Source organism: Leptodactylus fuscus, chromosome 11 (assembly GCF_031893055.1).
Source record: "Leptodactylus fuscus isolate aLepFus1 chromosome 11, aLepFus1.hap2, whole genome shotgun sequence".
NCBI lineage: Eukaryota > Metazoa > Chordata > Amphibia > Anura > Leptodactylidae > Leptodactylus > Leptodactylus fuscus.
The window spans coordinates 64,153,906-64,178,937 of record NC_134275.1 but is presented as its reverse complement, the minus strand read 5'-3'; the positions used below and the strand labels follow the sequence as shown (position 1 = coordinate 64,178,937).

General features: G+C 48.8%; 51 non-coding genes across 51 annotated transcripts; 25 read left to right on the top strand and 26 right to left on the bottom strand.

Moving 5' to 3' along the window:
- Positions 1–47: 47 nt before the first annotated feature.
- On the bottom strand, positions 48–157 carry TRNAL-CAA (transfer RNA leucine (anticodon CAA)). The gene is made up of 2 exons: positions 120–157; positions 48–93 (listed from the first exon to the last, which is right to left on the bottom strand). It is a non-coding gene; the product is annotated as a tRNA-Leu (tRNA).
- A 610-nt stretch (positions 158–767) lies between these two features.
- TRNAR-UCG (transfer RNA arginine (anticodon UCG)) lies at positions 768–840 on the top strand. The gene has a single exon. It is a non-coding gene; the product is annotated as a tRNA-Arg (tRNA).
- Positions 841–964: 124 nt separating this feature from the next.
- On the bottom strand, positions 965–1,074 carry TRNAL-CAA (transfer RNA leucine (anticodon CAA)). Its single transcript has 2 exons — positions 1,037–1,074; positions 965–1,010 (listed from the first exon to the last, which is right to left on the bottom strand). It is a non-coding gene; the product is annotated as a tRNA-Leu (tRNA).
- A 610-nt stretch (positions 1,075–1,684) lies between these two features.
- On the top strand, positions 1,685–1,757 carry TRNAR-UCG (transfer RNA arginine (anticodon UCG)). Its single transcript has one exon. It is a non-coding gene; the product is annotated as a tRNA-Arg (tRNA).
- A 124-nt stretch (positions 1,758–1,881) lies between these two features.
- On the bottom strand, positions 1,882–1,991 carry TRNAL-CAA (transfer RNA leucine (anticodon CAA)). The gene is made up of 2 exons: positions 1,954–1,991; positions 1,882–1,927 (listed from the first exon to the last, which is right to left on the bottom strand). It is a non-coding gene; the product is annotated as a tRNA-Leu (tRNA).
- A 610-nt stretch (positions 1,992–2,601) lies between these two features.
- TRNAR-UCG (transfer RNA arginine (anticodon UCG)) lies at positions 2,602–2,674 on the top strand. Its single transcript has one exon. It is a non-coding gene; the product is annotated as a tRNA-Arg (tRNA).
- A 124-nt stretch (positions 2,675–2,798) lies between these two features.
- TRNAL-CAA (transfer RNA leucine (anticodon CAA)) lies at positions 2,799–2,908 on the bottom strand. Its single transcript has 2 exons — positions 2,871–2,908; positions 2,799–2,844 (listed from the first exon to the last, which is right to left on the bottom strand). It is a non-coding gene; the product is annotated as a tRNA-Leu (tRNA).
- A 610-nt stretch (positions 2,909–3,518) lies between these two features.
- Positions 3,519–3,591, top strand: TRNAR-UCG (transfer RNA arginine (anticodon UCG)). The gene has a single exon. It is a non-coding gene; the product is annotated as a tRNA-Arg (tRNA).
- A 124-nt stretch (positions 3,592–3,715) lies between these two features.
- On the bottom strand, positions 3,716–3,825 carry TRNAL-CAA (transfer RNA leucine (anticodon CAA)). The gene is made up of 2 exons: positions 3,788–3,825; positions 3,716–3,761 (listed from the first exon to the last, which is right to left on the bottom strand). It is a non-coding gene; the product is annotated as a tRNA-Leu (tRNA).
- Positions 3,826–4,435: 610 nt separating this feature from the next.
- TRNAR-UCG (transfer RNA arginine (anticodon UCG)) lies at positions 4,436–4,508 on the top strand. Its single transcript has one exon. It is a non-coding gene; the product is annotated as a tRNA-Arg (tRNA).
- Positions 4,509–4,632: 124 nt separating this feature from the next.
- TRNAL-CAA (transfer RNA leucine (anticodon CAA)) lies at positions 4,633–4,742 on the bottom strand. The gene is made up of 2 exons: positions 4,705–4,742; positions 4,633–4,678 (listed from the first exon to the last, which is right to left on the bottom strand). It is a non-coding gene; the product is annotated as a tRNA-Leu (tRNA).
- A 610-nt stretch (positions 4,743–5,352) lies between these two features.
- Positions 5,353–5,425, top strand: TRNAR-UCG (transfer RNA arginine (anticodon UCG)). The gene has a single exon. It is a non-coding gene; the product is annotated as a tRNA-Arg (tRNA).
- Positions 5,426–5,549: 124 nt separating this feature from the next.
- Positions 5,550–5,659, bottom strand: TRNAL-CAA (transfer RNA leucine (anticodon CAA)). The gene is made up of 2 exons: positions 5,622–5,659; positions 5,550–5,595 (listed from the first exon to the last, which is right to left on the bottom strand). It is a non-coding gene; the product is annotated as a tRNA-Leu (tRNA).
- A 610-nt stretch (positions 5,660–6,269) lies between these two features.
- Positions 6,270–6,342, top strand: TRNAR-UCG (transfer RNA arginine (anticodon UCG)). Its single transcript has one exon. It is a non-coding gene; the product is annotated as a tRNA-Arg (tRNA).
- A 124-nt stretch (positions 6,343–6,466) lies between these two features.
- TRNAL-CAA (transfer RNA leucine (anticodon CAA)) lies at positions 6,467–6,576 on the bottom strand. The gene is made up of 2 exons: positions 6,539–6,576; positions 6,467–6,512 (listed from the first exon to the last, which is right to left on the bottom strand). It is a non-coding gene; the product is annotated as a tRNA-Leu (tRNA).
- Positions 6,577–7,186: 610 nt separating this feature from the next.
- Positions 7,187–7,259, top strand: TRNAR-UCG (transfer RNA arginine (anticodon UCG)). Its single transcript has one exon. It is a non-coding gene; the product is annotated as a tRNA-Arg (tRNA).
- Positions 7,260–7,383: 124 nt separating this feature from the next.
- TRNAL-CAA (transfer RNA leucine (anticodon CAA)) lies at positions 7,384–7,493 on the bottom strand. The gene is made up of 2 exons: positions 7,456–7,493; positions 7,384–7,429 (listed from the first exon to the last, which is right to left on the bottom strand). It is a non-coding gene; the product is annotated as a tRNA-Leu (tRNA).
- Positions 7,494–8,103: 610 nt separating this feature from the next.
- On the top strand, positions 8,104–8,176 carry TRNAR-UCG (transfer RNA arginine (anticodon UCG)). Its single transcript has one exon. It is a non-coding gene; the product is annotated as a tRNA-Arg (tRNA).
- Positions 8,177–8,300: 124 nt separating this feature from the next.
- Positions 8,301–8,410, bottom strand: TRNAL-CAA (transfer RNA leucine (anticodon CAA)). The gene is made up of 2 exons: positions 8,373–8,410; positions 8,301–8,346 (listed from the first exon to the last, which is right to left on the bottom strand). It is a non-coding gene; the product is annotated as a tRNA-Leu (tRNA).
- A 610-nt stretch (positions 8,411–9,020) lies between these two features.
- Positions 9,021–9,093, top strand: TRNAR-UCG (transfer RNA arginine (anticodon UCG)). Its single transcript has one exon. It is a non-coding gene; the product is annotated as a tRNA-Arg (tRNA).
- Positions 9,094–9,217: 124 nt separating this feature from the next.
- TRNAL-CAA (transfer RNA leucine (anticodon CAA)) lies at positions 9,218–9,327 on the bottom strand. Its single transcript has 2 exons — positions 9,290–9,327; positions 9,218–9,263 (listed from the first exon to the last, which is right to left on the bottom strand). It is a non-coding gene; the product is annotated as a tRNA-Leu (tRNA).
- Positions 9,328–9,937: 610 nt separating this feature from the next.
- TRNAR-UCG (transfer RNA arginine (anticodon UCG)) lies at positions 9,938–10,010 on the top strand. Its single transcript has one exon. It is a non-coding gene; the product is annotated as a tRNA-Arg (tRNA).
- Positions 10,011–10,134: 124 nt separating this feature from the next.
- On the bottom strand, positions 10,135–10,244 carry TRNAL-CAA (transfer RNA leucine (anticodon CAA)). The gene is made up of 2 exons: positions 10,207–10,244; positions 10,135–10,180 (listed from the first exon to the last, which is right to left on the bottom strand). It is a non-coding gene; the product is annotated as a tRNA-Leu (tRNA).
- Positions 10,245–10,854: 610 nt separating this feature from the next.
- Positions 10,855–10,927, top strand: TRNAR-UCG (transfer RNA arginine (anticodon UCG)). Its single transcript has one exon. It is a non-coding gene; the product is annotated as a tRNA-Arg (tRNA).
- Positions 10,928–11,051: 124 nt separating this feature from the next.
- On the bottom strand, positions 11,052–11,161 carry TRNAL-CAA (transfer RNA leucine (anticodon CAA)). Its single transcript has 2 exons — positions 11,124–11,161; positions 11,052–11,097 (listed from the first exon to the last, which is right to left on the bottom strand). It is a non-coding gene; the product is annotated as a tRNA-Leu (tRNA).
- Positions 11,162–11,771: 610 nt separating this feature from the next.
- On the top strand, positions 11,772–11,844 carry TRNAR-UCG (transfer RNA arginine (anticodon UCG)). The gene has a single exon. It is a non-coding gene; the product is annotated as a tRNA-Arg (tRNA).
- A 124-nt stretch (positions 11,845–11,968) lies between these two features.
- Positions 11,969–12,078, bottom strand: TRNAL-CAA (transfer RNA leucine (anticodon CAA)). Its single transcript has 2 exons — positions 12,041–12,078; positions 11,969–12,014 (listed from the first exon to the last, which is right to left on the bottom strand). It is a non-coding gene; the product is annotated as a tRNA-Leu (tRNA).
- A 610-nt stretch (positions 12,079–12,688) lies between these two features.
- Positions 12,689–12,761, top strand: TRNAR-UCG (transfer RNA arginine (anticodon UCG)). The gene has a single exon. It is a non-coding gene; the product is annotated as a tRNA-Arg (tRNA).
- A 124-nt stretch (positions 12,762–12,885) lies between these two features.
- On the bottom strand, positions 12,886–12,995 carry TRNAL-CAA (transfer RNA leucine (anticodon CAA)). Its single transcript has 2 exons — positions 12,958–12,995; positions 12,886–12,931 (listed from the first exon to the last, which is right to left on the bottom strand). It is a non-coding gene; the product is annotated as a tRNA-Leu (tRNA).
- Positions 12,996–13,605: 610 nt separating this feature from the next.
- On the top strand, positions 13,606–13,678 carry TRNAR-UCG (transfer RNA arginine (anticodon UCG)). The gene has a single exon. It is a non-coding gene; the product is annotated as a tRNA-Arg (tRNA).
- A 124-nt stretch (positions 13,679–13,802) lies between these two features.
- TRNAL-CAA (transfer RNA leucine (anticodon CAA)) lies at positions 13,803–13,912 on the bottom strand. The gene is made up of 2 exons: positions 13,875–13,912; positions 13,803–13,848 (listed from the first exon to the last, which is right to left on the bottom strand). It is a non-coding gene; the product is annotated as a tRNA-Leu (tRNA).
- A 610-nt stretch (positions 13,913–14,522) lies between these two features.
- On the top strand, positions 14,523–14,595 carry TRNAR-UCG (transfer RNA arginine (anticodon UCG)). Its single transcript has one exon. It is a non-coding gene; the product is annotated as a tRNA-Arg (tRNA).
- A 124-nt stretch (positions 14,596–14,719) lies between these two features.
- TRNAL-CAA (transfer RNA leucine (anticodon CAA)) lies at positions 14,720–14,829 on the bottom strand. Its single transcript has 2 exons — positions 14,792–14,829; positions 14,720–14,765 (listed from the first exon to the last, which is right to left on the bottom strand). It is a non-coding gene; the product is annotated as a tRNA-Leu (tRNA).
- Positions 14,830–15,439: 610 nt separating this feature from the next.
- On the top strand, positions 15,440–15,512 carry TRNAR-UCG (transfer RNA arginine (anticodon UCG)). Its single transcript has one exon. It is a non-coding gene; the product is annotated as a tRNA-Arg (tRNA).
- A 124-nt stretch (positions 15,513–15,636) lies between these two features.
- On the bottom strand, positions 15,637–15,746 carry TRNAL-CAA (transfer RNA leucine (anticodon CAA)). The gene is made up of 2 exons: positions 15,709–15,746; positions 15,637–15,682 (listed from the first exon to the last, which is right to left on the bottom strand). It is a non-coding gene; the product is annotated as a tRNA-Leu (tRNA).
- Positions 15,747–16,356: 610 nt separating this feature from the next.
- On the top strand, positions 16,357–16,429 carry TRNAR-UCG (transfer RNA arginine (anticodon UCG)). The gene has a single exon. It is a non-coding gene; the product is annotated as a tRNA-Arg (tRNA).
- Positions 16,430–16,553: 124 nt separating this feature from the next.
- Positions 16,554–16,663, bottom strand: TRNAL-CAA (transfer RNA leucine (anticodon CAA)). The gene is made up of 2 exons: positions 16,626–16,663; positions 16,554–16,599 (listed from the first exon to the last, which is right to left on the bottom strand). It is a non-coding gene; the product is annotated as a tRNA-Leu (tRNA).
- A 610-nt stretch (positions 16,664–17,273) lies between these two features.
- On the top strand, positions 17,274–17,346 carry TRNAR-UCG (transfer RNA arginine (anticodon UCG)). The gene has a single exon. It is a non-coding gene; the product is annotated as a tRNA-Arg (tRNA).
- A 124-nt stretch (positions 17,347–17,470) lies between these two features.
- Positions 17,471–17,580, bottom strand: TRNAL-CAA (transfer RNA leucine (anticodon CAA)). Its single transcript has 2 exons — positions 17,543–17,580; positions 17,471–17,516 (listed from the first exon to the last, which is right to left on the bottom strand). It is a non-coding gene; the product is annotated as a tRNA-Leu (tRNA).
- Positions 17,581–18,190: 610 nt separating this feature from the next.
- TRNAR-UCG (transfer RNA arginine (anticodon UCG)) lies at positions 18,191–18,263 on the top strand. The gene has a single exon. It is a non-coding gene; the product is annotated as a tRNA-Arg (tRNA).
- A 124-nt stretch (positions 18,264–18,387) lies between these two features.
- TRNAL-CAA (transfer RNA leucine (anticodon CAA)) lies at positions 18,388–18,497 on the bottom strand. Its single transcript has 2 exons — positions 18,460–18,497; positions 18,388–18,433 (listed from the first exon to the last, which is right to left on the bottom strand). It is a non-coding gene; the product is annotated as a tRNA-Leu (tRNA).
- A 611-nt stretch (positions 18,498–19,108) lies between these two features.
- TRNAR-UCG (transfer RNA arginine (anticodon UCG)) lies at positions 19,109–19,181 on the top strand. The gene has a single exon. It is a non-coding gene; the product is annotated as a tRNA-Arg (tRNA).
- A 124-nt stretch (positions 19,182–19,305) lies between these two features.
- TRNAL-CAA (transfer RNA leucine (anticodon CAA)) lies at positions 19,306–19,415 on the bottom strand. The gene is made up of 2 exons: positions 19,378–19,415; positions 19,306–19,351 (listed from the first exon to the last, which is right to left on the bottom strand). It is a non-coding gene; the product is annotated as a tRNA-Leu (tRNA).
- Positions 19,416–20,025: 610 nt separating this feature from the next.
- On the top strand, positions 20,026–20,098 carry TRNAR-UCG (transfer RNA arginine (anticodon UCG)). The gene has a single exon. It is a non-coding gene; the product is annotated as a tRNA-Arg (tRNA).
- A 124-nt stretch (positions 20,099–20,222) lies between these two features.
- TRNAL-CAA (transfer RNA leucine (anticodon CAA)) lies at positions 20,223–20,332 on the bottom strand. Its single transcript has 2 exons — positions 20,295–20,332; positions 20,223–20,268 (listed from the first exon to the last, which is right to left on the bottom strand). It is a non-coding gene; the product is annotated as a tRNA-Leu (tRNA).
- A 610-nt stretch (positions 20,333–20,942) lies between these two features.
- On the top strand, positions 20,943–21,015 carry TRNAR-UCG (transfer RNA arginine (anticodon UCG)). Its single transcript has one exon. It is a non-coding gene; the product is annotated as a tRNA-Arg (tRNA).
- A 124-nt stretch (positions 21,016–21,139) lies between these two features.
- On the bottom strand, positions 21,140–21,249 carry TRNAL-CAA (transfer RNA leucine (anticodon CAA)). Its single transcript has 2 exons — positions 21,212–21,249; positions 21,140–21,185 (listed from the first exon to the last, which is right to left on the bottom strand). It is a non-coding gene; the product is annotated as a tRNA-Leu (tRNA).
- A 610-nt stretch (positions 21,250–21,859) lies between these two features.
- On the top strand, positions 21,860–21,932 carry TRNAR-UCG (transfer RNA arginine (anticodon UCG)). Its single transcript has one exon. It is a non-coding gene; the product is annotated as a tRNA-Arg (tRNA).
- A 124-nt stretch (positions 21,933–22,056) lies between these two features.
- TRNAL-CAA (transfer RNA leucine (anticodon CAA)) lies at positions 22,057–22,166 on the bottom strand. Its single transcript has 2 exons — positions 22,129–22,166; positions 22,057–22,102 (listed from the first exon to the last, which is right to left on the bottom strand). It is a non-coding gene; the product is annotated as a tRNA-Leu (tRNA).
- Positions 22,167–22,776: 610 nt separating this feature from the next.
- TRNAR-UCG (transfer RNA arginine (anticodon UCG)) lies at positions 22,777–22,849 on the top strand. The gene has a single exon. It is a non-coding gene; the product is annotated as a tRNA-Arg (tRNA).
- Positions 22,850–22,973: 124 nt separating this feature from the next.
- Positions 22,974–23,083, bottom strand: TRNAL-CAA (transfer RNA leucine (anticodon CAA)). Its single transcript has 2 exons — positions 23,046–23,083; positions 22,974–23,019 (listed from the first exon to the last, which is right to left on the bottom strand). It is a non-coding gene; the product is annotated as a tRNA-Leu (tRNA).
- Between the last annotated feature and the right edge of the window lie 1,949 nt (positions 23,084–25,032).

The window sequence follows — 25,032 nt, the reverse complement described above, 5'->3', positions numbered from 1 at the left end:
CAAGGCAAGCGACAGCCACGTAAGAGTTTCCAAGGTCAAAAGCTAACTGTCAGAAGTGGGATTTGAACCCACGCCTCCATTCGGAGACCAGAACACCCAACTTTGGTGAAGAAGTTACTCTTGAGTCTGGCGCCTTAGACCACTCGGCCATCCTGACAAAGCTCTCTCGCTCCCGCCTCCAATGCCTTTCCCACTCGGTTAAAGGGAGTCTCTGACCCAAACCCAGCATATCAACCCAGCCCGGAAGATAGATAGGTTAGGGTCACCTGAATCAAACAGTGTGTTCCCCTTGTGAAGCGGTGCCTCTGTTGCGGAGATATGGCTGTTTATGTCAATAGTCAAAGGAGCTCTTTGGAGCAACAAGAGCGTTGCCGTTCCTCCAAAGAGGTAAGCTGCAAAGCTCTCGTTGCTCCAAAGAGCTCCTTTGCATATTGACAAAACCGGCGATATGTCGGCAGTGGAGGCACCGATTCACAACAGACCAAAAACACCCCCTAAGATTCAGGGCACCCTAATCTATCTAGCTTCCTGGCTGGAATTGATATGCTGGGTTCTGGGAGCAGACTCCCTCTAAGCTATTCTGGGTATTCCTTCTTCAACATGTTAGAAAAGGTCAAACCTATTGGTTATCGTAAGAAGATGGAGAATGGTTATATATTTATTCATTTGTCATAAACAAGAAAACGTGTTTTGCCATTGACTTTGGTTCAAGCAAAAGATTTCGTATTGCGCGGCCTCCTCATTTCGACGGGAAGGAAGCTGCCCTAGACCGCGTGGCCTAATGGATAAGGCGTCTGACTTCGGATCAGAAGATTGAGGGTTCGAGTCCCTTCGTGGTCGCGGCCGGGCTGGATGCTAGAGGTCGAGAGCCCTCTTTTACCTGCTGCTAAACTCGGTTAGCACGATAGGTCACGTTTCAAGGCAAGCGACAGCCACGTAAGAGTTTCCAAGGTCAAAAGCTAACTGTCAGAAGTGGGATTTGAACCCACGCCTCCATTCGGAGACCAGAACACCCAACTTTGGTGAAGAAGTTACTCTTGAGTCTGGCGCCTTAGACCACTCAGCCATCCTGACAAAGCTCTCTCGCTCCCGCCTCCAATGCCTTTCCCACTCGGTTAAAGGGAGTCTCTGACCCAAACCCAGCATATCAACCCAGCCCGGAAGATAGATAGGTTAGGGTCACCTGAATCAAACAGTGTGTTCCCCTTGTGAAGCGGTGCCTCTGTTGCGGAGATATGGCTGTTTATGTCAATAGGCAAAGGAGCTCTTTGGAGCAACGAGAGCGTTGCCGTTCCTCCAAAGAGGTAAGCCGCAAAGCTCTCGTTGCTCCAAAGAGCTCCTTTGCATATTGACAAAACCGGCGATATGTCGGCAGTGGAGGCACCGATTCACAAGAGACCAAAAACACCCCCTAAGATTCAGGGCACCCTAATCTATCTAGCTTCCTGGCTGGAATTGATATGCTGGGTTCTGGGAGCAGACTCCCTCTAAGCTATTCTGGGTATTCCTTCTTCAACATGTTAGAAAAGGTCAAACCTATTGGTTATCGTAAGAAGATGGAGAATGGTTATATATTTATTCATTTGTCATAAACAAGAAAACGTGTTTTGCCATTGACTTTGGTTCAAGCAAAAGATTTCGTATTGCGCGGCCTCCTCATTTCGACGGGAAGGAAGCTGCCCTAGACCGCGTGGCCTAATGGATAAGGCGTCTGACTTCGGATCAGAAGATTGAGGGTTCGAGTCCCTTCGTGGTCGCGGCCGGGCTGGATGCTAGAGGTCGAGAGCCCTCTTTTACCTGCTGCTAAACTCGGTTAGCACGATAGGTCACGTTTCAAGGCAAGCGACAGCCACGTAAGAGTTTCCAAGGTCAAAAGCTAACTGTCAGAAGTGGGATTTGAACCCACGCCTCCATTCGGAGACCAGAACACCCAACTTTGGTGAAGAAGTTACTCTTGAGTCTGGCGCCTTAGACCACTCGGCCATCCTGACAAAGCTCTCTCGCTCCCGCCTCCAATGCCTTTCCCACTCGGTTAAAGGGAGTCTCTGACCCAAACCCAGCATATCAACCCAGCCCGGAAGATAGATAGGTTAGGGTCACCTGAATCAAACAGTGTGTTCCCCTTGTGAAGCGGTGCCTCTGTTGCGGAGATATGGCTGTTTATGTCAATAGTCAAAGGAGCTCTTTGGAGCAACAAGAGCGTTGCCGTTCCTCCAAAGAGGTAAGCTGCAAAGCTCTCGTTGCTCCAAAGAGCTCCTTTGCATATTGACAAAACCGGCGATATGTCGGCAGTGGAGGCACCGATTCACAAGAGACCAAAAACACCCCCTAAGATTCAGGGCACCCTAATCTATCTAGCTTCCTGGCTGGAATTGATATGCTGGGTTCTGGGAGCAGACTCCCTCTAAGCTATTCTGGGTATTCCTTCTTCAACATGTTAGAAAAGGTCAAACCTATTGGTTATCGTAAGAAGATGGAGAATGGTTATATATTTATTCATTTGTCATAAACAAGAAAACGTGTTTTGCCATTGACTTTGGTTCAAGCAAAAGATTTCGTATTGCGCGGCCTCCTCATTTCGACGGGAAGGAAGCTGCCCTAGACCGCGTGGCCTAATGGATAAGGCGTCTGACTTCGGATCAGAAGATTGAGGGTTCGAGTCCCTTCGTGGTCGCGGCCGGGCTGGATGCTAGAGGTCGAGAGCCCTCTTTTACCTGCTGCTAAACTCGGTTAGCACGATAGGTCACGTTTCAAGGAAAGCGACAGCCACGTAAGAGTTTCCAAGGTCAAAAGCTAACTGTCAGAAGTGGGATTTGAACCCACGCCTCCATTCGGAGACCAGAACACCCAACTTTGGTGAAGAAGTTACTCTTGAGTCTGGCGCCTTAGACCACTCGGCCATCCTGACAAAGCTCTCTCGCTCCCGCCTCCAATGCCTTTCCCACTCGGTTAAAGGGAGTCTCTGACCCAAACCCAGCATATCAACCCAGCCCGGAAGATAGATAGGTTAGGGTCACCTGAATCAAACAGTGTGTTCCCCTTGTGAATCGGTGCCTCTGTTGCGGAGATATGGCTGTTTATGTCAATAGGCAAAGGAGCTCTTTGGAGCAACGAGAGCGTTGCCGTTCCTCCAAAGAGGTAAGCCACAAAGATCTCGTTGCTCCAAAGAGCTCCTTTGCATATTGACAAAACCGGCGATATGTCGGCAGTGGAGGCACCGATTCACAAGAGACCAAAAACACCCCCTAAGATTCAGGGCACCCTAATCTATCTAGCTTCCTGGCTGGAATTGATATGCTGGGTTCTGGGAGCAGACTCCCTCTAAGCTATTCTGGGTATTCCTTCTTCAACATGTTAGAAAAGGTCAAACCTATTGGTTATCGTAAGAAGATGGAGAATGGTTATATATTTATTCATTTGTCATAAACAAGAAAACGTGTTTTGCCATTGACTTTGGTTCAAGCAAAAGATTTCGTATTGCGCGGCCTCCTCATTTCGACGGGAAGGAAGCTGCCCTAGACCGCGTGGCCTAATGGATAAGGCGTCTGACTTCGGATCAGAAGATTGAGGGTTCGAGTCCCTTCGTGGTCGCGGCCGGGCTGGATGCTAGAGGTCGAGAGTCCTCTTTTATCCGGTGCTAAACTCGGTTAGCACGATAGGTCACGTTTCAAGGCAAGCGACAGCCACGTAAGAGTTTCCAAGGTCAAAAGCTAACTGTCAGAAGTGGGATTTGAACCCACGCCTCCATTCGGAGACCAGAACACCCAACTTTGGTGAAGAAGTTACTCTTGAGTCTGGCGCCTTAGACCACTCGGCCATCCTGACAAAGCTCTCTCGCTCCCGCCTCCAATGCCTTTCCCACTCGGTTAAAGGGAGTCTCTGACCCAAACCCAGCATATCAACCCAGCCCGGAAGATAGATAGGTTAGGGTCACCTGAATCAAACAGTGTGTTCCCCTTGTGAAGCGGTGCCTCTGTTGCGGAGATATGGCTGTTTATGTCAATAGGCAAAGGAGCTCTTTGGAGCAACGAGAGCGTTGCCGTTCCTCCAAAGAGGTAAGCCGCAAAGCTCTCGTTGCTCCAAAGAGCTCCTTTGCATATTGACAAAACCGGCGATATGTCGGCAGTGGAGGCACCGATTCACAAGAGACCAAAAACACCCCCTAAGATTCAGGGCACCCTAATCTATCTAGCTTCCTGGCTGGAATTGATATGCTGGGTTCTGGGAGCAGACTCCCTCTAAGCTATTCTGGGTATTCCTTCTTCAACATGTTAGAAAAGGTCAAACCTATTGGTTATCGTAAGAAGATGGAGAATGGTTATATATTTATTCATTTGTCATAAACAAGAAAACGTGTTTTGCCATTGACTTTGGTTCAAGCAAAAGATTTCGTATTGCGCGGCCTCCTCATTTCGACGGGAAGGAAGCTGCCCTAGACCGCGTGGCCTAATGGATAAGGCGTCTGACTTCGGATCAGAAGATTGAGGGTTCGAGTCCCTTCGTGGTCGCGGCCGGGCTGGATGCTAGAGGTCGAGAGCCCTCTTTTACCTGCTGCTAAACTCGGTTAGCACGATAGGTCACGTTTCAAGGCAAGCGACAGCCACGTAAGAGTTTCCAAGGTCAAAAGCTAACTGTCAGAAGTGGGATTTGAACCCACGCCTCCATTCGGAGACCAGAACACCCAACTTTGGTGAAGAAGTTACTCTTGAGTCTGGCGCCTTAGACCACTCGGCCATCCTGACAAAGCTCTCTCGCTCCCGCCTCCAATGCCTTTCCCACTCGGTTAAAGGGAGTCTCTGACCCAAACCCAGCATATCAACCCAGCCCGGAAGATAGATAGGTTAGGGTCACCTGAATCAAACAGTGTGTTCCCCTTGTGAAGCGGTGCCTCTGTTGCGGAGATATGGCTGTTTATGTCAATAGGCAAAGGAGCTCTTTGGAGCAACGAGAGCGTTGCCGTTCCTCCAAAGAGGTAAGCCGCAAAGCTCTCGTTGCTCCAAAGAGCTCCTTTGCATATTGACAAAACCGGCGATATGTCGGCAGTGGAGGCACCGATTCACAAGAGACCAAAAACACCCCCTAAGATTCAGGGCACCCTAATCTATCTAGCTTCCTGGCTGGAATTGATATGCTGGGTTCTGGGAGCAGACTCCCTCTAAGCTATTCTGGGTATTCCTTCTTCAACATGTTAGAAAAGGTCAAACCTATTGGTTATCGTAAGAAGATGGAGAATGGTTATATATTTATTCATTTGTCATAAACAAGAAAACGTGTTTTGCCATTGACTTTGGTTCAAGCAAAAGATTTCGTATTGCGCGGCCTCCTCATTTCGACGGGAAGGAAGCTGCCCTAGACCGCGTGGCCTAATGGATAAGGCGTCTGACTTCGGATCAGAAGATTGAGGGTTCGAGTCCCTTCGTGGTCGCGGCCGGGCTGGATGCTAGAGGTCGAGAGCCCTCTTTTACCTGCTGCTAAACTCGGTTAGCACGATAGGTCACGTTTCAAGGCAAGCGACAGCCACGTAAGAGTTTCCAAGGTCAAAAGCTAACTGTCAGAAGTGGGATTTGAACCCACGCCTCCATTCGGAGACCAGAACACCCAACTTTGGTGAAGAAGTTACTCTTGAGTCTGGCGCCTTAGACCACTCGGCCATCCTGACAAAGCTCTCTCGCTCCCGCCTCCAATGCCTTTCCCACTCGGTTAAAGGGAGTCTCTGACCCAAACCCAGCATATCAACCCAGCCCGGAAGATAGATAGGTTAGGGTCACCTGAATCAAACAGTGTGTTCCCCTTGTGAAGCGGTGCCTCTGTTGCGGAGATATGGCTGTTTATGTCAATAGGCAAAGGAGCTCTTTGGAGCAACGAGAGCGTTGCCGTTCCTCCAAAGAGGTAAGCCGCAAAGCTCTCGTTGCTCCAAAGAGCTCCTTTGCATATTGACAAAACCGGCGATATGTCGGCAGTGGAGGCACCGATTCACAAGAGACCAAAAACACCCCCTAAGATTCAGGGCACCCTAATCTATCTAGCTTCCTGGCTGGAATTGATATGCTGGGTTCTGGGAGCAGACTCCCTCTAAGCTATTCTGGGTATTCCTTCTTCAACATGTTAGAAAAGGTCAAACCTATTGGTTATCGTAAGAAGATGGAGAATGGTTATATATTTATTCATTTGTCATAAACAAGAAAACGTGTTTTGCCATTGACTTTGGTTCAAGCAAAAGATTTCGTATTGCGCGGCCTCCTCATTTCGACGGGAAGGAAGCTGCCCTAGACCGCGTGGCCTAATGGATAAGGCGTCTGACTTCGGATCAGAAGATTGAGGGTTCGAGTCCCTTCGTGGTCGCGGCCGGGCTGGATGCTAGAGGTCGAGAGCCCTCTTTTACCTGCTGCTAAACTCGGTTAGCACGATAGGTCACGTTTCAAGGCAAGCGACAGCCACGTAAGAGTTTCCAAGGTCAAAAGCTAACTGTCAGAAGTGGGATTTGAACCCACGCCTCCATTCGGAGACCAGAACACCCAACTTTGGTGAAGAAGTTACTCTTGAGTCTGGCGCCTTAGACCACTCGGCCATCCTGACAAAGCTCTCTCGCTCCCGCCTCCAATGCCTTTCCCACTCGGTTAAAGGGAGTCTCTGACCCAAACCCAGCATATCAACCCAGCCCGGAAGATAGATAGGTTAGGGTCACCTGAATCAAACAGTGTGTTCCCCTTGTGAAGCGGTGCCTCTGTTGCGGAGATATGGCTGTTTATGTCAATAGTCAAAGGAGCTCTTTGGAGCAACGAGAGCGTTGCCGTTCCTCCAAAGAGGTAAGCCGCAAAGCTCTCGTTGCTCCAAAGAGCTCCTTTGCATATTGACAAAACCGGCGATATGTCGGCAGTGGAGGCACCGATTCACAAGAGACCAAAAACACCCCCTAAGATTCAGGGCACCCTAATCTATCTAGCTTCCTGGCTGGAATTGATATGCTGGGTTCTGGGAGCAGACTCCCTCTAAGCTATTCTGGGTATTCCTTCTTCAACATGTTAGAAAAGGTCAAACCTATTGGTTATCGTAAGAAGATGGAGAATGGTTATATATTTATTCATTTGTCATAAACAAGAAAACGTGTTTTGCCATTGACTTTGGTTCAAGCAAAAGATTTCGTATTGCGCGGCCTCCTCATTTCGACGGGAAGGAAACTGCCCTAGACCGCGTGGCCTAATGGATAAGGCGTCTGACTTCGGATCAGAAGATTGAGGGTTCGAGTCCCTTCGTGGTCGTGGCCGGGCTGGATGCTAGAGGTCGAGAGCCCTCTTTTACCTGCTGCTAAACTCGGTTAGCACGATAGGTCACGTTGCAAGGCAAGCGACAGCCACGTAAGAGTTTCCAAGGTCAAAAGCTAACTGTCAGAAGTGGGATTTGAACCCACGCCTCCATTCGGAGACCAGAACACCCAACTTTGGTGAAGAAGTTACTCTTGAGTCTGGCGCCTTAGACCACTCGACCATCCTGACAAAGCTCTCTCGCTCCCGCCTCCAATGCCTTTCCCACTCGGTTAAAGGGAGTCTCTGACCCAAACCCAGCATATCAACCCAGCCCGGAAGATAGATAGGTTAGGGTCACCTGAATCAAACAGTGTGTTCCCCTTGTGAAGCGGTGCCTCTGTTGCGGAGATATGGCTGTTTATGTCAATAGGCAAAGGAGCTCTTTGGAGCAACGAGAGCGTTGCCGTTCCTCCAAAGAGGTAAGCCGCAAAGCTCTCGTTGCTCCAAAGAGCTCCTTTGCATATTGACAAAACCGGCGATATGTCGGCAGTGGAGGCACCGATTCACAAGAGACCAAAAACACCCCCTAAGATTCAGGGCACCCTAATCTATCTAGCTTCCTGGCTGGAATTGATATGCTGGGTTCTGGGAGCAGACTCCCTCTAAGCTATTCTGGGTATTCCTTCTTCAACATGTTAGAAAAGGTCAAACCTATTGGTTATCGTAAGAAGATGGAGAATGGTTATATATTTATTCATTTGTCATAAACAAGAAAACGTGTTTTGCCATTGACTTTGGTTCAAGCAAAAGATTTCGTATTGCGCGGCCTCCTCATTTCGACGGGAAGGAAGCTGCCCTAGACCGCGTGGCCTAATGGATAAGGCGTCTGACTTCGGATCAGAAGATTGAGGGTTCGAGTCCCTTCGTGGTCGCGGCCAGGCTGGATGCTAGAGGTCGAGAGCCCTCTTTTACCTGCTGCTAAACTCGGTTAGCACGATAGGTCACGTTTCAAGGCAAGCGACAGCCACGTAAGAGTTTCCAAGGTCAAAAGCTAACTGTCAGAAGTGGGATTTGAACCCACGCCTCCATTCGGAGACCAGAACACCCAACTTTGGTGAAGAAGTTACTCTTGAGTCTGGCGCCTTAGACCACTCGGCCATCCTGACAAAGCTCTCTCGCTCCCGCCTCCAATGCCTTTCCCACTCGGTTAAAGGGAGTCTCTGACCCAAACCCAGCATATCAACCCAGCCCGGAAGATAGATAGGTTAGGGTCACCTGAATCAAACAGTGTGTTCCCCTTGTGAAGCGGTGCCTCTGTTGCGGAGATATGGCTGTTTATGTCAATAGGCAAAGGAGCTCTTTGGAGCAACGAGAGCGTTGCCGTTCCTCCAAAGAGGTAAGCCGCAAAGCTCTCGTTGCTCCAAAGAGCTCCTTTGCATATTGACAAAACCGGCGATATGTCGGCAGTGGAGGCACCGATTCACAAGAGACCAAAAACACCCCCTAAGATTCAGGGCACCCTAATCTATCTAGCTTCCTGGCTGGAATTGATATGCTGGGTTCTGGGAGCAGACTCCCTCTAAGCTATTCTGGGTATTCCTTCTTCAACATGTTAGAAAAGGTCAAACCTATTGGTTATCGTAAGAAGATGGAGAATGGTTATATATTTATTCATTTGTCATAAACAAGAAAACGTGTTTTGCCATTGACTTTGGTTCAAGCAAAAGATTTCGTATTGCGCGGCCTCCTCATTTCGACGGGAAGGAAGCTGCCCTAGACCGCGTGGCCTAATGGATAAGGCGTCTGACTTCGGATCAGAAGATTGAGGGTTCGAGTCCCTTCGTGGTCGCGGCCGGGCTGGATGCTAGAGGTCGAGAGCCCTCTTTTACCTGCTGCTAAACTCGGTTAGCACGATAGGTCACGTTTCAAGGCAAGCGACAGCCACGTAAGAGTTTCCAAGGTCAAAAGCTAACTGTCAGAAGTGGGATTTGAACCCACGCCTCCATTCGGAGACCAGAACACCCAACTTTGGTGAAGAAGTTACTCTTGAGTCTGGCGCCTTAGACCACTCGGCCATCCTGACAAAGCTCTCTCGCTCCCGCCTCCAATGCCTTTCCCACTCGGTTAAAGGGAGTCTCTGACCCAAACCCAGCATATCAACCCAGCCCGGAAGATAGATAGGTTAGGGTCACCTGAATCAAACAGTGTGTTCCCCTTGTGAAGCGGTGCCTCTGTTGCGGAGATATGGCTGTTTATGTCAATAGTCAAAGGAGCTCTTTGGAGCAACAAGAGCGTTGCCGTTCCTCCAAAGAGGTAAGCTGCAAAGCTCTCGTTGCTCCAAAGAGCTCCTTTGCATATTGACAAAACCGGCGATATGTCGGCAGTGGAGGCACCGATTCACAACAGACCAAAAACACCCCCTAAGATTCAGGGCACCCTAATCTATCTAGCTTCCTGGCTGGAATTGATATGCTGGGTTCTGGGAGCAGACTCCCTCTAAGCTATTCTGGGTATTCCTTCTTCAACATGTTAGAAAAGGTCAAACCTATTGGTTATCGTAAGAAGATGGAGAATGGTTATATATTTATTCATTTGTCATAAACAAGAAAACGTGTTTTGCCATTGACTTTGGTTCAAGCAAAAGATTTCGTATTGCGCGGCCTCCTCATTTCGACGGGAAGGAAGCTGCCCTAGACCGCGTGGCCTAATGGATAAGGCGTCTGACTTCGGATCAGAAGATTGAGGGTTCGAGTCCCTTCGTGGTCGCGGCCGGGCTGGATGCTAGAGGTCGAGAGCCCTCTTTTACCTGCTGCTAAACTCGGTTAGCACGATAGGTCACGTTTCAAGGCAAGCGACAGCCACGTAAGAGTTTCCAAGGTCAAAAGCTAACTGTCAGAAGTGGGATTTGAACCCACGCCTCCATTCGGAGACCAGAACACCCAACTTTGGTGAAGAAGTTACTCTTGAGTCTGGCGCCTTAGACCACTCAGCCATCCTGACAAAGCTCTCTCGCTCCCGCCTCCAATGCCTTTCCCACTCGGTTAAAGGGAGTCTCTGACCCAAACCCAGCATATCAACCCAGCCCGGAAGATAGATAGGTTAGGGTCACCTGAATCAAACAGTGTGTTCCCCTTGTGAAGCGGTGCCTCTGTTGCGGAGATATGGCTGTTTATGTCAATAGGCAAAGGAGCTCTTTGGAGCAACGAGAGCGTTGCCGTTCCTCCAAAGAGGTAAGCCGCAAAGCTCTCGTTGCTCCAAAGAGCTCCTTTGCATATTGACAAAACCGGCGATATGTCGGCAGTGGAGGCACCGATTCACAAGAGACCAAAAACACCCCCTAAGATTCAGGGCACCCTAATCTATCTAGCTTCCTGGCTGGAATTGATATGCTGGGTTCTGGGAGCAGACTCCCTCTAAGCTATTCTGGGTATTCCTTCTTCAACATGTTAGAAAAGGTCAAACCTATTGGTTATCGTAAGAAGATGGAGAATGGTTATATATTTATTCATTTGTCATAAACAAGAAAACGTGTTTTGCCATTGACTTTGGTTCAAGCAAAAGATTTCGTATTGCGCGGCCTCCTCATTTCGACGGGAAGGAAGCTGCCCTAGACCGCGTGGCCTAATGGATAAGGCGTCTGACTTCGGATCAGAAGATTGAGGGTTCGAGTCCCTTCGTGGTCGCGGCCGGGCTGGATGCTAGAGGTCGAGAGCCCTCTTTTACCTGCTGCTAAACTCGGTTAGCACGATAGGTCACGTTTCAAGGCAAGCGACAGCCACGTAAGAGTTTCCAAGGTCAAAAGCTAACTGTCAGAAGTGGGATTTGAACCCACGCCTCCATTCGGAGACCAGAACACCCAACTTTGGTGAAGAAGTTACTCTTGAGTCTGGCGCCTTAGACCACTCGGCCATCCTGACAAAGCTCTCTCGCTCCCGCCTCCAATGCCTTTCCCACTCGGTTAAAGGGAGTCTCTGACCCAAACCCAGCATATCAACCCAGCCCGGAAGATAGATAGGTTAGGGTCACCTGAATCAAACAGTGTGTTCCCCTTGTGAAGCGGTGCCTCTGTTGCGGAGATATGGCTGTTTATGTCAATAGTCAAAGGAGCTCTTTGGAGCAACAAGAGCGTTGCCGTTCCTCCAAAGAGGTAAGCTGCAAAGCTCTCGTTGCTCCAAAGAGCTCCTTTGCATATTGACAAAACCGGCGATATGTCGGCAGTGGAGGCACCGATTCACAAGAGACCAAAAACACCCCCTAAGATTCAGGGCACCCTAATCTATCTAGCTTCCTGGCTGGAATTGATATGCTGGGTTCTGGGAGCAGACTCCCTCTAAGCTATTCTGGGTATTCCTTCTTCAACATGTTAGAAAAGGTCAAACCTATTGGTTATCGTAAGAAGATGGAGAATGGTTATATATTTATTCATTTGTCATAAACAAGAAAACGTGTTTTGCCATTGACTTTGGTTCAAGCAAAAGATTTCGTATTGCGCGGCCTCCTCATTTCGACGGGAAGGAAGCTGCCCTAGACCGCGTGGCCTAATGGATAAGGCGTCTGACTTCGGATCAGAAGATTGAGGGTTCGAGTCCCTTCGTGGTCGCGGCCGGGCTGGATGCTAGAGGTCGAGAGCCCTCTTTTACCTGCTGCTAAACTCGGTTAGCACGATAGGTCACGTTTCAAGGCAAGCGACAGCCACGTAAGAGTTTCCAAGGTCAAAAGCTAACTGTCAGAAGTGGGATTTGAACCCACGCCTCCATTCGGAGACCAGAACACCCAACTTTGGTGAAGAAGTTACTCTTGAGTCTGGCGCCTTAGACCACTCGGCCATCCTGACAAAGCTCTCTCGCTCCCGCCTCCAATGCCTTTCCCACTCGGTTAAAGGGAGTCTCTGACCCAAACCCAGCATATCAACCCAGCCCGGAAGATAGATAGGTTAGGGTCACCTGAATCAAACAGTGTGTTCCCCTTGTGAATCGGTGCCTCTGTTGCGGAGATATGGCTGTTTATGTCAATAGGCAAAGGAGCTCTTTGGAGCAACGAGAGCGTTGCCGTTCCTCCAAAGAGGTAAGCCGCAAAGCTCTCGTTGCTCCAAAGAGCTCCTTTGCATATTGACAAAACCGGCGATATGTCGGCAGTGGAGGCACCGATTCACAAGAGACCAAAAACACCCCCTAAGATTCAGGGCACCCTAATCTATCTAGCTTCCTGGCTGGAATTGATATGCTGGGTTCTGGGAGCAGACTCCCTCTAAGCTATTCTGGGTATTCCTTCTTCAACATGTTAGAAAAGGTCAAACCTATTGGTTATCGTAAGAAGATGGAGAATGGTTATATATTTATTCATTTGTCATAAACAAGAAAACGTGTTTTGCCATTGACTTTGGTTCAAGCAAAAGATTTCGTATTGCGCGGCCTCCTCATTTCGACGGGAAGGAAGCTGCCCTAGACCGCGTGGCCTAATGGATAAGGCGTCTGACTTCGGATCAGAAGATTGAGGGTTCGAGTCCCTTCGTGGTCGCTGCCGGGCTGGATGCTAGAGGTCGAGAGTCCTCTTTTATCCGGTGCTAAACTCGGTTAGCACGATAGGTCACGTTTCAAGGCAAGCGACAGCCACGTAAGAGTTTCCAAGGTCAAAAGCTAACTGTCAGAAGTGGGATTTGAACCCACGCCTCCATTCGGAGACCAGAACACCCAACTTTGGTGAAGAAGTTACTCTTGAGTCTGGCACCTTAGACCACTCGGCCATCCTGACAAAGCTTTCTCGCTCCCGCCTCCAATGCCTTTCCCACTCGGTTAAAGGGAGTCTCTGACCCAAACCCAGCATATCAACCCAGCCCGGAAGATAGATAGGTTAGGGTCACCTGAATCAAACAGTGTGTTCCCCTTGTGAAGCGGTGCCTCTGTTGCGGAGATATGGCTGTTTATGTCAATAGTCAAAGGAGCTCTTTGGAGCAACGAGAGCGTTGCCGTTCCTCCAAAGAGGTAAGCCGCAAAGCTCTCGTTGCTCCAAAGAGCTCCTTTGCATATTGACAAAACCGGCGATATGTCGGCAGTGGAGGCACCGATTCACAAGAGACCAAAAACACCCCCTAAGATTCAGGGCACCCTAATCTATCTAGCTTCCTGGCTGGAATTGATATGCTGGGTTCTGGGAGCAGACTCCCTCTAAGCTATTCTGGGTATTCCTTCTTCAACATGTTAGAAAAGGTCAAACCTATTGGTTATCGTAAGAAGATGGAGAATGGTTATATATTTATTCATTTGTCATAAACAAGAAAACGTGTTTTGCCATTGACTTTGGTTCAAGCAAAAGATTTCGTATTGCGCGGCCTCCTCATTTCGACGGGAAGGAAGTTGCCCTAGACCGCGTGGCCTAATGGATAAGGCGTCTGACTTCGGATCAGAAGATTGAGGGTTCGAGTCCCTTCGTGGTCGCGGCCGGGCTGGATGCTAGAGGTCGAGAGCCCTCTTTTACCTGCTGCTAAACTCGATTAGCACGATAGGTCACGTTTCAAGGCAAGCGACAGCCACGTAAGAGTTTCCAAGGTCAAAAGCTAACTGTCAGAAGTGGGATTTGAACCCACGCCTCCATTCGGAGACCAGAACACCCAACTTTGGTGAAGAAGTTACTCTTGAGTCTGGCGCCTTAGACCACTCGGCCATCCTGACAAAGCTCTCTTGCTCCCGCCTCCAATGCCTTTCCCACTCGGTTAAAGGGAGTCTCTGACCCAAACCCAGCATATCAACCCAGCCCGGAAGATAGATAGGTTAGGGTCACCTGAATCAAACAGTGTGTTCCCCTTGTGAATCGGTGCCTCTGTTGCGGAGATATGGCTGTTTATGTCAATAGGCAAAGGAGCTCTTTGGAGCAACGAGAGCGTTGCCGTTCCTCCAAAGAGGTAAGCCGCAAAGCTCTCGTTGCTCCAAAGAGCTCCTTTGCATATTGACAAAACCGGCGATATGTCGGCAGTGGAGGCACCGATTCACAAGAGACCAAAAACACCCCCTAAGATTCAGGGCACCCTAATCTATCTAGCTTCCTGGCTGGAATTGATATGCTGGGTTCTGGGAGCAGACTCCCTCTAAGCTATTCTGGGTATTCCTTCTTCAACATGTTAGAAAAGGTCAAACCTATTGGTTATCGTAAGAAGATGGAGAATGGTTATATATTTATTCATTTGTCATAAACAAGAAAACGTGTTTTGCCATTGACTTTGGTTCAAGCAAAAGATTTCGTATTGCGCGGCCTCCTCATTTCGACGGGAAGGAAGCTGCCCTAGACCGCGTGGCCTAATGGATAAGGCGTCTGACTTCGGATCAGAAGATTGGGGGTTCGAGTCCCTTTGTGGTCGCGGCCGGGCTGGATGCTAGAGGTCGAGAGCCCTCTTTTACCTGCTGCTAAACTCGGTTAGCACGATAGGTCACGTTTCAAGGCAAGCGACAGCCACGTAAGAGTTTCCAAGGTCAAAAGCTAACTGTCAGAAGTGGGATTTGAACCCACGCCTCCATTCGGAGACCAGAACACCCAACTTTGGTGAAGAAGTTACTCTTGAGTCTGGCGCCTTAGACCACTCGGCCATCCTGACAAAGCTCTCTCGCTCCCGCCTCCAATGCCTTTCCCACTCGGTTAAAGGGAGTCTCTGACCCAAACCCAGCATATCAACCCAGCCCGGAAGATAGATAGGTTAGGGTCACCTGAATCAAACAGTGTGTTCCCCTTGTGAAGCGGTGCCTCTGTTGCGGAGATATGGCTGTTTATGTCAATAGTCAAAGGAGCTCTTTGGAGCAACGAGAGCGTTGCCGTTCCTCCAAAGAGGTAAGCCGCAAAGCTCTCGTTGCTCCAAAGAGCTCCTTTGCATATTGACAAAACCGGCGATATGTCGGCAGTGGAGGCACCGATTCACAAGAGACCAAAAACACCCCCTAAGATTCAGGGCACCCTAATCTATCTAGCTTCCTGGCTGGAATTGATATGCTGGGTTCTGGGAGCAGACTCCCTCTAAGCTATTCTGGGTATTCCTTCTTCAACATGTTAGAAAAGGTCAAACCTATTGGTTATCGTAAGAAGATGGAGAATGGTTATATATTTATTCATTTGTCATAAACAAGAAAACGTGTTTTGCCATTGACTTTGGTTCAAGCAAAAGATTTCGTATTGCGCGGCCTCCTCATTTCGACGGGAAGGAAGCTGCCCTAGACCGCGTGGCCTAATGGATAAGGCGTCTGACTTCGGATCAGAAGATTGAGGGTTCGGGTCCCTTCGTGGTCGCGGCCGGGCTGGATGCTAGAGGTCGAGAGCCCTCTTTTACCTGCTGCTAAACTCGGTTAGCACGATAGGTCACGTTTCAAGGCAAGCGACAGCCACGTAAGAGTTTCCAAGGTCAAAAGCTAACTGTCAGAAGTGGGATTTGAACCCACGCCTCCATTCGGAGACCAGAACACCCAACTTTGGTGAAGAAGTTACTCTTGAGTCTGGCGCCTTAGACCACTCGGCCATCCTGACAAAGCTCTCTCGCTCCCGCCTCCAATGCCTTTCCCACTCGGTTAAAGGGAGTCTCTGACCCAAACCCAGCATATCAACCCAGCCCGGAAGATAGATAGGTTAGGGTCACCTGAATCAAACAGTGTGTTCCCCTTGTGAATCGGTGCCTCTGTTGCGGAGATATGGCTGTTTATGTCAATAGGCAAAGGAGCTCTTTGGAGCAACGAGAGCGTTGCCGTTCCTCCAAAGAGGTAAGCCGCAAAGCTCTCGTTGCTCCAAAGAGCTCCTTTGCATATTGACAAAACCGGCGATATGTCGGCAGTGGAGGCACCGATTCACAAGAGACCAAAAACACCCCCTAAGATTCAGGGCACCCTAATCTATCTAGCTTCCTGGCTGGAATTGATATGCTGGGTTCTGGGAGCAGACTCCCTCTAAGCTATTCTGGGTATTCCTTCTTCAACATGTTAGAAAAGGTCAAACCTATTGGTTATCGTAAGAAGATGGAGAATGGTTATATATTTATTCATTTGTCATAAACAAGAAAACGTGTTTTGCCATTGACTTTGGTTCAAGCAAAAGATTTCGTATTGTGCGGCCTCCTCATTTCGACGGGAAGGAAGCTGCCCTAGACCGCGTGGCCTAATGGATAAGGCGTCTGACTTCGGATCAGAAGATTGAGGGTTCGAGTCCCTTCGTGGTCGCGGCTGAGCTGGATGCTAGAGGTCGAGAGCCCTCTTTTACCTGCTGCTAAACTCGGTTAGCACGATAGGTCACGTTTCAAGGCAAGCGACAGCCACGTAAGAGTTTCCAAGGTCAAAAGCTAACTGTCAGAAGTGGGATTTGAACCCACGCCTCCATTCGGAGACCAGAACACCCAACTTTGGTGAAGAAGTTACTCTTGAGTCTGGCGCCTTAGACCACTCGGCCATCCTGACAAAGCTCTCTCGCTCCCGCCTCCAATGCCTTTCCCACTCGGTTAAAGGGAGTCTCTGACCCAAACCCAGCATATCAACCCAGCCCGGAAGATAGATAGGTTAGGGTCACCTGAATCAAACAGTGTGTTCCCCTTGTGAAGCGGTGCCTCTGTTGCGGAGATATGGCTGTTTATGTCAATAGTCAAAGGAGCTCTTTGGAGCAACGAGAGCGTTGCCGTTCCTCCAAAGAGGTAAGCCGCAAAGCTCTCGTTGCTCCAAAGAGCTCCTTTGCATATTGACAAAACCGGCGATATGTCGGCAGTGGAGGCACCGATTCACAAGAGACCAAAAACACCCCCTAAGATTCAGGGCACCCTAATCTATCTAGCTTCCTGGCTGGAATTGATATGCTGGGTTCTGGGAGCAGACTCCCTCTAAGCTATTCTGGGTATTCCTTCTTCAACATGTTAGAAAAGGTCAAACCTATTGGTTATCGTAAGAAGATGGAGAATGGTTATATATTTATTCATTTGTCATAAACAAGAAAACGTGTTTTGCCATTGACTTTGGTTCAAGCAAAAGATTTCGTATTGCGCGGCCTCCTCATTTCGACGGGAAGGAAGTTGCCCTAGACCGCGTGGCCTAATGGATAAGGCGTCTGACTTCGGATCAGAAGATTGAGGGTTCGAGTCCCTTCGTGGTCGCGGCCGGGCTGGATGCTAGAGGTCGAGAGCCCTCTTTTACCTGCTGCTAAACTCGGTTAGCACGATAGGTCACGTTTCAAGGCAAGCGACAGCCACGTAAGAGTTTCCAAGGTCAAAAGCTAACTGTCAGAAGTGGGATTTGAACCCACGCCTCCATTCGGAGACCAGAACACCCAACTTTGGTGAAGAAGTTACTCTTGAGTCTGGCGCCTTAGACCACTCGGCCATCCTGACAAAGCTCTCTCGCTCCCGCCTCCAATGCCTTTCCCACTCGGTTAAAGGGAGTCTCTGACCCAAACCCAGCATATCAACCCAGCCCGGAAGATAGATAGGTTAGGGTCACCTGAATCAAACAGTGTGTTCCCCTTGTGAATCGGTGCCTCTGTTGCGGAGATATGGCTGTTTATGTCAATAGGCAAAGGAGCTCTTTGGAGCAACGAGAGCGTTGCCGTTCCTCCAAAGAGGTAAGCCGCAAAGCTCTCGTTGCTCCAAAGAGCTCCTTTGCATATTGACAAAACCGGCGATATGTCGGCAGTGGAGGCACCGATTCACAAGAGACCAAAAACACCCCCTAAGATTCAGGGCACCCTAATCTATCTAGCTTCCTGGCTGGAATTGATATGCTGGGTTCTGGGAGCAGACTCCCTCTAAGCTATTCTGGGTATTCCTTCTTCAACATGTTAGAAAAGGTCAAACCTATTGGTTATCGTAAGAAGATGGAGAATGGTTATATATTTATTCATTTGTCATAAACAAGAAAACGTGTTTTGCCATTGACTTTGGTTCAAGCAAAAGATTTCGTATTGCGCGGCCTCCTCATTTCGACGGGAAGGAAGCTGCCCTAGACCGCGTGGCCTAATGGATAAGGCGTCTGACTTCGGATCAGAAGATTGAGGGTTCGAGTCCCTTCGTGGTCGCGGCCGGGCTGGATGCTAGAGGTCGAGAGCCCTCTTTTACCTGCTGCTAAACTCGGTTAGCACGATAGGTCACGTTTCAAGGCAAGCGACAGCCACGTAAGAGTTTCCAAGGTCAAAAGCTAACTGTCAGAAGTGGGATTTGAACCCACGCCTCCATTCGGAGACCAGAACACCCAACTTTGGTGAAGAAGTTACTCTTGAGTCTGGCGCCTTAGACCACTCGGCCATCCTGACAAAGCTCTCTCGCTCCACGCCTCCAATGCCTTTCCCACTCGGTTAAAGGGAGTCTCTGACCCAAACCCAGCATATCAACCCAGCCCGGAAGATAGATAGGTTAGGGTCACCTGAATCAAACAGTGTGTTCCCCTTGTGAATCGGTGCCTCTGTTGCGGAGATATGGCTGTTTATGTCAATAGGCAAAGGAGCTCTTTGGAGCAACGAGAGCGTTGCCGTTCCTCCAAAGAGGTAAGCCGCAAAGCTCTCGTTGCTCCAAAGAGCTCCTTTGCATATTGACAAAACCGGCGATATGTCGGCAGTGGAGGCACCGATTCACAAGAGACCAAAAACACCCCCTAAGATTCAGGGCACCCTAATCTATCTAGCTTCCTGGCTGGAATTGATATGCTGGGTTCTGGGAGCAGACTCCCTCTAAGCTATTCTGGGTATTCCTTCTTCAACATGTTAGAAAAGGTCAAACCTATTGGTTATCGTAAGAAGATGGAGAATGGTTATATATTTATTCATTTGTCATAAACAAGAAAACGTGTTTTGCCATTGACTTTGGTTCAAGCAAAAGATTTCGTATTGCGCGGCCTCCTCATTTCGACGGGAAGGAAGCTGCCCTAGACCGCGTGGCCTAATGGATAAGGCGTCTGACTTCGGATCAGAAGATTGAGGGTTCGAGTCCCTTCGTGGTCGCGGCCGGGCTGGATGCTAGAGGTCGAGAGCCCTCTTTTACCTGCTGCTAAACTCGGTTAGCACGATAGGTCACTTTTCAAGGCAAGCGACAGCCACGTAAGAGTTTCCAAGGTCAAAAGCTAACTGTCAGAAGTGGGATTTGAACCCACGCCTCCATTCGGAGACCAGAACACCCAACTTTGGTGAAGAAGTTACTCTTGAGTCTGGCGCCTTAGACCACTCGGCCATCCTGACAAAGCTCTCTCGCTCCCGCCTCCAATGCCTTTCCCACTCGGTTAAAGGGAGTCTCTGACCCAAACCCAGCATATCAACCCAGCCCGGAAGATAGATAGGTTAGGGTCACCTGAATCAAACAGTGTGTTCCCCTTGTGAAGCGGTGCCTCTGTTGCGGAGATATGGCTGTTTATGTCAATAGGCAAAGGAGCTCTTTGGAGCAACGAGAGCGTTGCCGTTCCTCCAAAGAGGTAAGCCGCAAAGCTCTCGTTGCTCCAAAGAGCTCCTTTGCATATTGACAAAACCGGCGATATGTCGGCAGTGGAGGCACCGATTCACAAGAGACCAAAAACACCCCCTAAGATTCAGGGCACCCTAATCTATCTAGCTTCCTGGCTGGAATTGATATGCTGGGTTCTGGGAGCAGACTCCCTCTAAGCTATTCTGGGTATTCCTTCTTCAACATGTTAGAAAAGGTCAAACCTATTGGTTATCGTAAGAAGATGGAGAATGGTTATATATTTATTCATTTGTCATAAACAAGAAAACGTGTTTTGCCATTGACTTTGGTTCAAGCAAAAGATTTCGTATTGCGCGGCCTCCTCATTTCAACGGGAAGGAAGCTGCCCTAGACCGCGTGGCCTAATGGATAAGGCGTCTGACTTCGGATCAGAAGATTGAGGGTTCGAGTCCCTTCGTGGTCGCGGCCGGGCTGGATGCTAGAGGTCGAGAGCCCTCTCTTACCTGCTGCTAAACTCGGTTAGCACGATAGGTCACGTTTCAAGGCAAGCGACAGCCACGTAAGAGTTTCCAAGGTCAAAAGCTAACTGTCAGAAGTGGGATTTGAACCCACGCCTCCATTCGGAGACCAGAACACCCAACTTTGGTGAAGAAGTTACTCTTGAGTCTGGCGCCTTAGACCACTCGGCCATCCTGACAAAGCTCTCTCGCTCCCGCCTCCAATGCCTTTCCCACTCGGTTAAAGGGAGTCTCTGACCCAAACCCAGCATATCAACCCAGCCCGGAAGATAGATAGGTTAGGGTCACCTGAATCAAACAGTGTGTTCCCCTTGTGAAGCGGTGCCTCTGTTGCGGAGATATGGCTGTTTATGTCAATAGGCAAAGGAGCTCTTTGGAGCAACGAGAGCGTTGCCGTTCCTCCAAAGAGGTAAGCCGCAAAGCTCTCGTTGCTCCAAAGAGCTCCTTTGCATATTGACAAAACCGGCGATATGTCGGCAGTGGAGGCACCGATTCACAAGAGACCAAAAACACCCCCTAAGATTCAGGGCACCCTAATCTATCTAGCTTCCTGGCTGGAATTGATATGCTGGGTTCTGGGAGCAGACTCCCTCTAAGCTATTCTGGGTATTCCTTCTTCAACATGTTAGAAAAGGTCAAACCTATTGGTTATCGTAAGAAGATGGAGAATGGTTATATATTTATTCATTTGTCATAAACAAGAAAACGTGTTTTGCCATTGACTTTGGTTCAAGCAAAAGATTTCGTATTGCGCGGCCTCCTCATTTCGACGGGAAGGAAGCTGCCCTAGACCGCGTGGCCTAATGGATAAGGCGTCTGACTTCGGATCAGAAGATTGAGGGTTCGAGTCCCTTCGTGGTCGCGGCCGGGCTGGATGCTAGAGGTCGAGAGCCCTCTTTTACCTGCTGCTAAACTCGGTTAGCACGATAGGTCACGTTTCAAGGCAAGCGACAGCCACGTAAGAGTTTCCAAGGTCAAAAGCTAACTGTCAGAAGTGGGATTTGAACCCACGCCTCCATTCGGAGACCAGAACACCCAACTTTGGTGAAGAAGTTACTCTTGAGTCTGGCGCCTTAGACCACTCGGCCATCCTGACAAAGCTCTCTCGCTCCCGCCTCCAATGCCTTTCCCACTCGGTTAAAGGGAGTCTCTGACCCAAACCCAGCATATCAACCCAGCCCGGAAGATAGATAGGTTAGGGTCACCTGAATCAAACAGTGTGTTCCCCTTGTGAAGCGGTGCCTCTGTTGCGGAGATATGGCTGTTTATGTCAATAGGCAAAGGAGCTCTTTGGAGCAACGAGAGCGTTGCCGTTCCTCCAAAGAGGTAAGCCGCAAAGCTCTCGTTGCTCCAAAGAGCTCCTTTGCATATTGACAAAACCGGCGATATGTCGGCAGTGGAGGCACCGATTCACAAGAGACCAAAAACACCCCCTAAGATTCAGGGCACCCTAATCTATCTAGCTTCCTGGCTGGAATTGATATGCTGGGTTCTGGGAGCAGACTCCCTCTAAGCTATTCTGGGTATTCCTTCTTCAACATGTTAGAAAAGGTCAAACCTATTGGTTATCGTAAGAAGATGGAGAATGGTTATATATTTATTCATTTGTCATAAACAAGAAAACGTGTTTTGCCATTGACTTTGGTTCAAGCAAAAGATTTCGTATTGCGCGGCCTCCTCATTTCGACGGGAAGGAAGCTGCCCTAGACCGCGTGGCCTAATGGATAAGGCGTCTGACTTCGGATCAGAAGATTGAGGGTTCGAGTCCCTTCGTGGTCGCGGCCGGGCTGGATGCTAGAGGTCGAGAGCCCTCTTTTACCTGCTGCTAAACTCGGTTAGCACGATAGGTCACGTTTCAAGGCAAGCGACAGCCACGTAAGAGTTTCCAAGGTCAAAAGCTAACTGTCAGAAGTGGGATTTGAACCCACGCCTCCATTCGGAGACCAGAACACCCAACTTTGGTGAAGAAGTTACTCTTGAGTCTGGCGCCTTAGACCACTCGGCCATCCTGACAAAGCTCTCTCGCTCCCGCCTCCAATGCCTTTCCCACTCGGTTAAAGGGAGTCTCTGACCCAAACCCAGCATATCAACCCAGCCCGGAAGATAGATAGGTTAGGGTCACCTGAATCAAACAGTGTGTTCCCCTTGTGAAGCGGTGCCTCTGTTGCGGAGATATGGCTGTTTATGTCAATAGTCAAAGGAGCTCTTTGGAGCAACGAGAGCGTTGCCGTTCCTCCAAAGAGGTAAGCCGCAAAGCTCTCGTTGCTCCAAAGAGCTCCTTTGCATATTGACAAAACCGGCAATATGTCGGCAGTGGAGGCACCGATTCACAAGAGACCAAAAACACCCCCTAAGATTCAGGGCACCCTAATCTATCTAGCTTCCTGGCTGGAATTGATATGCTGGGTTCTGGGAGCAGACTCCCTCTAAGCTATTCTGGGTATTCCTTCTTCAACATGTTAGAAAAGGTCAAACCTATTGGTTATCGTAAGAAGATGGAGAATGGTTATATATTTATTCATTTGTCATAAACAAGAAAACGTGTTTTGCCATTGACTTTGGTTCAAGCAAAAGATTTCGTATTGCGCGGCCTCCTCATTTCGATGGGAAGGAAGCTGCCCTAGACCGCGTGGCCTAATGGATAAGGCGTCTGACTTCGGATCAGAAGATTGAGGGTTCGAGTCCCTTCGTGGTCGCGGCCGGGCTGGATGCTAGAGGTCGAGAGCCCTCTTTTACCTGCTGCTAAACTCGGTTAGCACGATAGGTCACGTTTCAAGGCAAGCGACAGCCACGTAAGAGTTTCCAAGGTCAAAAGCTAACTGTCAGAAGTGGGATTTGAACCCACGCCTCCATTCGGAGACCAGAACACCCAACTTTGGTGAAGAAGTTACTCTTGAGTCTGGCGCCTTAGACCACTCGGCCATCCTGACAAAGCTCTCTCGCTCCCGCCTCCAATGCCTTTCCCACTCGGTTAAAGGGAGTCTCTGACCCAAACCCAGCATATCAACCCAGCCCGGAAGATAGATAGGTTAGGGTCACCTGAATCAAACAGTGTGTTCTCCTTGTGAAGCGGTGCCTCTGTTGCAGAGATATGGCTGTTTATGTCAATAGGCAAAGGAGCTTCCTTTCTTTATAAACATTCATGTTGCTTTAACATAACACTGTTTGTATTTTCTTTCATCTTAGCAATTGAATAGATTCCAAGGAGCATGACCAGCGTAATAAACTAACTTTTATGATAATTTAGGTTATAATTTGTACTGACCTCATAAAGAAATCTGTGCCCCAAGCACTGACAATCCGAAATGAAACAATCTTTGGAAAGTTCACTAATGTTTAGTCTTAATCTATTCTTTCAAATATTTAACAAGAGGTTTAGACATTTTCTTTATGTATGCTCCATATTAGCTTTGAAGGCCTGGGCTCTTTTTCTTCCGTACTTTCCCCTTTTGACTTTTCTCCTGATTCAATTTCCATGTGTCTCCACCCATATTCACACCTGTAGCACATTTAACAATTGGGTTGCTTGTTTGTATAAATCTAAGTGCATAGGTCATTGTAGACTCTAAGTGTGCAGATTAGAATTAGGCCAGAATTGGACCAGAAGGGAACAGAGGGTAACATAAAATAACAACAAACTTATCTATTGCTTAACAAAATTTCTTCAAACTATAATTACTGTTGTTCTTTTCATACTTGTTAAAATCACTTTTCCACTACAAACTAGCTGTCAGTAAGAAAATCTGTATCTCGCCATCGATTCTACTCTACCATCTAACCTCTGCACAGCTACTCATAAACATACAAGCTTTCCACCCCAAAAGCACACAACTTCCTCACACTCTCTTCTACTTACACCTGCTGTCTCTCTCCCTACTATTCATTACTTCTGGCGACTGATTTCCCAATCCTGGACCATCCCAGCAACTCCCTACTGTCAGTCCTTTCCACACAACCAGCATCCGTGCACAAAACCCCTTAAACCTATCCAATCTGCTCCTGCCCCTCCCCCTGTACTCTCCACTGCGCTATGAAACGCTCGTAGCGTACACAATCCTTGACCTCTTCTTCTCTAGTAAGTTTTCCTTCCTCCTTATCACAAGAACATGGTTGACACCCTCAGACTCCACCTCCCCCGCTCCTAAGGAGGTCTGCAATTCTCACAGACTCTCCACCCCAACAATGAACCTGGTGGAGGTGTAGGCATCCTCCTGTTTGATAATTGCTCTTTCACCCCAATCCAACCGCTAGCTTCTGTCTCCCTTCCCTTCTTTGAAGTGCATTCTGTTCGTATTTACTCACCCTCTAACTGTCAAATATAGACCACGAGGATCTACCATTGCCTTTATTGACCACTTCATCACCTTGCTACTACACTTCCTATCCAGACACCTCCACCATCATGGGTGATTTTAACATCCCTACTAACACAAAACACCTCTCTGATTCTAGTCTCCTGTCCCTCACTGCCTCCTTTGGTCTCTCTCAATGGTTCTCCTCTGCCACCAACACAAAGGGGCACACACTGGAACTCCTATTCACCCACCTCTGCTCTCTATGTAGCCTAACTTTCCATCCACACTCTCTGATCACAACCTGCTGACATTCTCTGCCCTCTCCTGTGCAAATAGACCCCCCCATCCCTAAATCAAATTGACATTCACACACTCTCAGACTCTCTACTACCACTAGCTGCCATATCCTCACTCCAGGACACAGATGGCACTGTTGTCTTCTATAATACCACAATTACTTTAGTCCTTGACTCTGTCGCCCTCTTCACAAACATCATAGCCCGACCCATGAATAGGCAAACCTGACACACTCACCTGACAAAAAAAAAAAAAAATCAAGACATGCTTCACGGGCTGCAGAACAT